This window comes from Magnolia sinica, chromosome 9, assembly GCF_029962835.1.
Source record: "Magnolia sinica isolate HGM2019 chromosome 9, MsV1, whole genome shotgun sequence".
In the NCBI taxonomy this organism is placed as follows: domain Eukaryota; kingdom Viridiplantae; phylum Streptophyta; class Magnoliopsida; order Magnoliales; family Magnoliaceae; genus Magnolia; species Magnolia sinica.
In genome coordinates, this window is record NC_080581.1 from 1,819,844 (window position 1) to 1,828,231 (window position 8,388).

An 8,388-nucleotide genomic window follows, 5' to 3' on the forward strand; every position below is an offset into this window, starting at 1 on the left:
TATATCTCAACAATATTTTATAGATTTGTCTGCATTTGTTTAAGGGCTGCCTTTTTTGACTGTATCTGTACATGACTGGCCGACATGGCCGTCCTGGTTTTGATTCTTGGGAAACACGAGATTGCAAAACTTCGCTACAAGTTATCAGCAACTCGAAATCTCGTAGACTTGAACACTTGCAAGATCTGAATGGTTCATCTGGTGGGTCCCGCAGATGGGTCAATGCCCGAAAGTCAGACTGATGGTACAGTACTAACCATCCTAATATGGAACTCACAACCTATTTAAAAAAAAAAGAAGAAGAACTGTCCGATCGTCGTGATTTTTGGTCCACTTAGTAGGTGGGCCATGATATTAGAAATAGGTGCACTGCTTAGAAAACATCGGCAAACTTATTTACAGCCATACATTTATTCAGTTAACTGTTGCACAACTGACTAGTGGACTGATCTAATTTTTGGGATTAGGTATCTTCATAGCTGTACCCTTTCGATGGATGGCTTGGATATTTCACCAATCTGCCATGCTTGCATTTCGATGGTGCGTTGCATTAGATGACTTGTTCATCTCAATCTTTTCTTCCCTAACAAGAGTAATAGGAGTTGGGGACCACCAAACTTCTAGTTCAACCACCAAATAATAATGTTGGTCCAACTTCTCTATAAGAATAACGTGCTTGACCTTTTAATTTTAGGCCGGCAAATACACGACCCATGAGATTTTTTAACAAGAGATCATCTCAGAAGATTTCAATAATTGGTAGTCGGCAGGAGTATGATGGTTTATACACATGCACTAAGAAATTGCATGTAAGTAACACAAACTAAACCATCCAAATGGTTGTGCCTAATTTAGATCGTTGAAAATTTATTGGATGGTTGAAATTGAAAAAATAGCCAAGGCCCAAATTCAGCAAACAATTGTCCATGAATCAAAGGTTAGGATTGCTCAATCAATAGGATAGTGTCCTCAATATCTTTCGTATGTCGCATTCTTGCTGTATGTTATTTGATGAACTATTTTTCCTGTATGGTATTTAATATTCTGCTTTCTTTCTTCCATAAATTTTTTCAGGCGGGTACTTAAATGATGTATATTTCATCCATCAATGTTTGAGATGAACCGTTCTAGGGTAACCCGCACTACGTGCCTTCCAAAGCAAGAGATGTGTGGGTGGGACTTTCATTGAATCCAGACAGTCCATCAGTTGCACTGCCTCATGTTAACCATTGAACCCAAAAATCACGATAACAAAAAAATTCAGGTAGGCCACAACATAAGAAACTGTCAGGATGGAACACCTACTGTTGTGTTTGTGTAGGGCTTACTCTGGGGTTTATATGCCATCCAATCCATTCATTTGATATGCCTCAGTATTACAGAACTACGGTTGGCTATCTCACATGAATTTTAGGGTTTTAGGTATAACTCTTTTGGGAGTGGCACACCCATGTGTTGAATTAGTCAGATTTTTTGGGATCAATTCTAGGCCAAACAAGCAGTGGTGTACCTGATGGACGGTGTGGATTTCGTACACAAATGTTTTCTTTTTGATTCAATGGCCATAAGTAGATCTGAATGCATGAAAAAGTCAAGCACTGAGATATTGGCGAGTAGTATTAATTGATGGAAGAAAAGAAAAATATCAACTCGTGTTGGATATTATATTTTGCATCTAATAGAAAGAAATTCAGTTGGCAATAATGAGAATCAGGTGGGCCACACACGTAGAGACAAATGAGTGGTTAAGATTGATTGACTGTTCCATACGCATGTTTTGATCACCTAATGACACCACAGACTTGATTTTGGGACTGGCATCGGACAATTCCAATCCCTCGCAGGACATGTTCTAGACATTTGAGCCCGGTGGGATCATGATCTCGTAATTATTTATGCTCATTTTCAACGCCTTGGCCTTTACGTGGACAAATGAAAGGCTGCCCATGGTTATCTTCTTCCTTCACCGTTGCATATTTCATTATTAATGTGGAGCCAGAGACCCTTATACTTACCTTTAGTAATATGAGTTAACATATGGCACGTGCGGATCCTAACTCTTGCTCCGGTGGTAGACTCTTAGAAGTTTCAACACCTGCTCAAGGGTTCGAGTATCCATAGGTGGTGAAATCCCACCACGGCGTAAGTGTATGGGGGTGTGTTTGCATGTGTAAAAAAAAATATATATAAAAAAAAAAAAAAACGTATAACACATGGCTACATTTATTATGCTAATTAATAAGGCTGCGTACTCAATACATTGAATCTTGTCATGTTTTTAGTTATGATACACTCAGCCAAGCCATCTTCTATCATCCTTTCCAAATGGAAGCTCTTTATAGAGACATTTGGAAATCCAAGCATAAAGATTTTGAGAAATTCTATCAATATCCAAGCGAATCCAACTATGATTTGGACTCAAATTAGGAGAGAAAAACACATCGGCTAGATTAGGTCACAATTTGTACATTGATTGGAATCAAAAAAATGAAAAAGCTTGAGGACCCGATCATCTGATAATGATTCAATTGGGATCAAGAGAACGGGAGAAGTAGATCTAATCTGATGCGATAATAGATCAATATTAGGTGTCAAATCTCTCTAGCATTCCAAACCATCTTGGAGCAAGTTAAATGCAGAAGGTGGTTTGATCTAGACCATTCGACACTTCGATTCGAAGTGTAGGAGGTGGGCTATTGGATGAGTCGACCATGATCGATTTGAGATTCGGGATCAACTTTCGATGCTCCTTAATCCCAAATCTAGTTAGTGGGCCACGAAGATCTAAGAAGCTAACAGTTCCGAATGTATCCATGAGATTCCCCTATCTAGAACACGTGTTATAAACATGGAGGATTCAAAATTAGCAAGGAAACCTAGCAAGGGTTTTACTACCTCAACAAATTATAAAAGGAGCTCATCTATATACTTTTCAATTATCTTTCTAATTTATCTTAGTATAGCATTGCCTTGTTCTAGCATGGATTGTTATTGCCTAACACAGCTTCCTCTACAATACCTTAGGAGTATATTAAATATCTGCAACTTTAAGTTATAGGATCATGATCAACTGAGTTTTGATTTAGCTGATCATACCCATTCGGTCACATCCTGTTGACTGCTTGCCTTGATCGTCTATTCCGAAATACAAATTAGGTATTTATCTTATCTTTTCATTTATTTCTTTGCTTATTTGATACTTTGTCAATTGTAATGGACAATATATTCAAATATTAATAAAATTAACATTATTTAACATTCTTTTATTTATCTAATCATTCTTATTCATTTGGGAAATATTAAGCTAAAGTATATGTGAAAGAACAACTCCTTAAATATGTAGACACACATCTAATGTCACAAGGCAAAAAAATATCCATTCAGAAACACTAACACTGAGTGCAATCGGTGATTGAGAGAACATGCTGAGGAACACCAGAAGTTCAATCAAACCTTGAGTGGTGTAGACCCTGACGCACCCGCACATTGTACCCACATGAAAATCGAATTAAGACCCTCATTCACACGTGTGGCAATGTGTTTGATTGAATTGACAGCAACAACCATCCATCATGTGGGGTGCAACTTCAATTGTTCATAGGCCTCATGACTCACTTAATTAAATGGCTAGGAATGGTTGGTCCGGATCAATATATTGTAGAGGGTGAGATCTTGAATAAAAACTAGGTGAGATATTGAATAAAAACTATCCCAAGCATTCCATTTGATAGCTACTTCTAATAGACCACAATAGAGAAAAGGTATGATTATTGATATGGGCTGCACACCATATGAACCCCACATTTGATTTACGGTTCATATTGAAATATTGCAATGGCTAATCTTGGCAATCCTTCCATGGGGCCCACCTCTTCTCTTCCATGGCTCTCAACTTTCAAGAATTACTTCCATTGGAGATTCAAGGGCTGGGAAATGGACAATCCTTGTTAATCATACTCGAAGAGGTAAGATCATTGATATGGATTTTTCTATCACGTGGGCCTCACCTTTGATTGCTTTCACATCCCAAAAATTACTTTCACCAAGCAATTCAAGCCATTCGATTCATGATCGGAAAATTGGATGATTTTGATTGATTGTATGGTGAGACCCACCTTTGATTCTCATGCCTCCGAAGTCTCGCTTTGATTGGACGATCCTATCCAATGGATGAGTCACAATGTTGGCGGATCAAACAGTTCCTATGAAAAATAGGGGTGTCTGTCCTGATATTAATATTTTCGAGGGGCCTTTTGGCAAATTTTATAAGGAAAAAAGTCCTGGGCCGTCGTTTATGAATTATGGTCAAACTCTGGAAGAGGTTTGCTAATTCCACACGCGTGTGGTAGCCCTGCACATACACATTCAAGCATGCGTGCAAGAATATGACGTGTGTATAAGATCTTAGCTTTCCATCACATGGGCCATACTGGTTAGATCTTCTGTAGTAGAAATCAAGCCATTTCACAATTGTAAGCATCCTGAAACAAATGAATGGCTAGAAAACCATCCGTTTACTTTGTACGGCTCACTGAGATTTAAACCATCTGATTTATTTTTTACACAGAATATCTATGCATTATTCCATACAATTATGAGATCCACACCGTTCATCAGGTGGGCCACCTAATTTTTGGCTTTGACTCGGAAGGTGACACTGATCCAGAACTCAGGTGGGATCACCATAGAAACCCGTGTAGAAATCATGGCTAAAACCTGGTGTAGCCCACCTGAGTTTCAAAACAGGGTGATTTTTGGAGCGTCTGTTCATCTTGATGTTTTGAGTAAGAAGAACGAGTTGGATGGCACATATACACCATCGCGGGCCCTTGGTGGGCATCATTTCCCAACTCTTCCCTGTAGTGTGGTCTACATGAGTTTTGAACCGACCTGAGTTTTGGGTTCCACCGTTAACATGAGTTAACGCACCTGATGGACGGGGTGGATCTCATGCACGTTTTCCCCCCACGTGCCACTCTGTTAGGCTAGAGGGGTTCTTGATCGTTTTTCCTTTTTCTCTACTGGTTTCTTCTCGTTTTTTTTATCAGATCCGAGGAATGTAAACCGTAGATCAAGACCTTGCTGATTGGCCTTCTACAGATGAGCACTTAAGCAAATCAGGTCGGGGCATCTTAGCCGTCCAAATTTTTTGGTTATATCCATCTACATTGGGACCATTGTCTAAACAGTTTGGATTACAGAAGACTTACGCCACGTGTGCAGGGCTTTGTGCCTGCGAATAGATGGTCATGCTCGGCAGAGCCGAGCATCAAAGGTTTTATGAGAAACTCTCAACCGTTCATTTATTTTGTATATTTCTTGCCCCTGGCCCACTTCATGATCATTTCAGCCTAATTTTTGAGTTGTAGAAATTATTCAGTAGGTTTCGCATGATGAAAGGCTCTGATCTCATACAAGTATTCATCTTCCATTTACGAGAACTGTGTACATTCCTTACTTCTTACTTTAGTAATGGTTTCGTGCCGTCGGCAGCCATGATACGGTAGAGTCGGGAGAACCGGAATAAAGTAGAGCCGTATCAAAGCTGGACGCGGACTGAGTACCTCCCCGCCCATCCATTGATAGAACCGACGTGGCTCTGAGGGGCCACCCTGATGTATGGGTTTTATCCACACCGTCCATCCATTTTTTAACATCCGTTTAGATGATTTATCAAAAAATGAGGCAGATACAATGCTCAAAGGGACCACACCATAGGAAGCAGCCGTGATAATGACATCCACAGCTGAAACTATACTAGGGCCCGCCATGATGATTAATTTCCATCCAAAATGTTCATAATGTCACACAGATCTGGATGAAGGGAAAAAACAAATATCAGCTTGATCCCAAACTTCTGTGTCCTCCAAAAAGATTTCAACTCTAAATGTTTAATCCTAGCTGTGTGGTCTAGTTCAGCCATGAAACTGTCTAATTTTTGGTAATACAGTTAAAATGATATAGAAAAAATTTATGGACGGTGTGGATAAAACTTATACATCACTGTGGTGCCTCAGAGCCAGTTTCAGTCCTAGCTAGGGAAGGCAGTGGTAATACCCAATCCGCCTCCCTCGAAGCAGTACTCGTGGTAGGGAGATGTATCAATCGTGTCCGTGCATCTGCTGGAACTCGCCATGGGTGAGTGATGATTTAAAAAAAAAAAAAAAACAGACGTCATGGATTATTAGATCCATTTTTATTTAAATCGTTTTTCATACATAGTTTAGTAACTATTTGAACGGTTCCGATTGAGACATAAAACTGCCAGGTGTGGTATGGTGGGATAGATCTACCTTACAGCTCCACCATGTCGGACGGTGGGCTCTATCACGTGCCAGGGAGACGTATCCATCGGAGACGTCCATTTGTGGGCTCTATCACGGATGTACTATCTCAAAAAAAAAAAGAAAATTAATATGAATTAGACAATACTATCCATTAAATTCTCCAATTTCCGTGATGAATGTGTGGCCGCAGCTATTTTCATTTTGCACCGTCCGTTTAAAGGACAACTTTCGGACGTTTAAGATAATCTAATAATTGATGCACTGTCCATCCAAAGTGGGGGAAAACTGGATGGACAGACCCGATCGATTCATTACCCTTCTCTTGTATTGTGGAGAGTTGGCTCTACTATACTCCGATTCTTCCCGGTCTACCGTATCATCTCCCGCTGATTATCCCTTTGCTTACGTGGACAAATAATAGCCGCGCGCGGCTTTGCGCGACTGCTTACCGCCGTGTCAACATTCTTCCCTCGTTAACGAACACGCGGTCCGAAAAAATTATGAAAAAGGTATTCTTTCGTATGGCCGCTTGCCTTTTAGGCTATGAACCTAAAACCACACGCTGTTAAACTATTTCCTGAAACTCGCCCGTTTGCTACCTAAACGAATGGAAAAGGCTCTGGACGTAAAACCTCCCGCCTTTAAACTATTTCCTGAATACCGTTCATGGCATAACTTTGCCCGTCAGACGGACATTGCACCGACCGCTGTTAGTTTAAGAATATTCGTATTTTCATATTGACGAAACTAACCCCTTTACCGCACCTGGCATTTAACAATTTCCGTTCAATAGGCATTGGATACATCTGCGTACCAAACTAACCCCGACGTACCATACATGGAGCTTATCTTGGTGCTCTCGAAAAATCCAACCCATCCATCTGTTTACCTAATTCATTTTGTGGCATGGGCCAAAAAATGAGACAGATCCAAAGCTCAAAGAGGCTGCAAGATGGCCTCAAAGCTGTTTTAACGGTGGGATTTTTTATTTTATTTTCGTATGCATGACCCCTTGCTGAAACTTTTGTGAGATTACTACCAAGGCATGAGTAAGGATCCTTAACGGTTGGAGTTTAATCCTACTGTTTCCTATTGTGTGGGCCATGTACTAGGTCTTGGTATCAACCTTGTTTTTGGCCCATGGCATAAAATGAACTGAAAACACAGATGGACGGGGTGGATTTGTGATAAACATCTCATAACCGCATGAATATTTCAACAGTTGGCGTTCAATCCCCATTGTTTCACGTTTGTTTAGCCCACTTGAGCTTTAGATCGGCTTCAATTTTAGGCTTGGTCCTCAAACGATGTGGAAAATCCGATGGGTAGAGTGGATTTGTCACAAAACATCATGGTGGGCCCCACTTATGGTCGAGCAATCCTCATCCTTTTGACTTGAATATCCGATGGATGGAGATGGATGGAGTGTATTTATCACAAAATCATGGTGGGCGTCACCCAACCTAACCCAGACCGTATGTGGGGCCACCTTGATGTGTTTTTTTTTTTTTTGTTTTTTGCTTTTTGGTTTTTTTTTAAATTTTATTTTTTAATCCACTCCGCCCATCTGTTTTTCCAGCTCATTTAAGGCATCTGCCAAACAATGAGCCAAATCCTGGCTCAAAATAGGCCCCTCAATGGCCCAATATGTTTCAATGGTTGCCGTTCAATTCCATTGTTTTCCATCGTGTGGCCCATTTGATCTTTAAATCTGCCTCATTTTGAGCCCATTTTCTTAAATAACCTGAAAACACAAATAGACGGGGTAGATTTGTCACAAACAATCTGCGACCCGATAAATATTTTAACCATATGCGTTCAATCCTCACTCTTTTTTATTCATTTACCCGACTTCAGTTTTAAATCACCCTCATTTTTTAGATTATGCCATAAAATGATACAAGAAATTCAGTGGATGGAATGGATTTGTCACAGACATCATGGTGGCCCCACGCAACCCTTGCCCCATGGGCTTAAACGTCCAACTACTTCTAATTGTCGTGCAAACCTAACCTGATGGTTGTGAGAATCTACTTTGTTTATCTGTTTTGCTAACTTACTTCGATATGAGCCAAAAAACTAAGGGAGATCCAACTCTCAA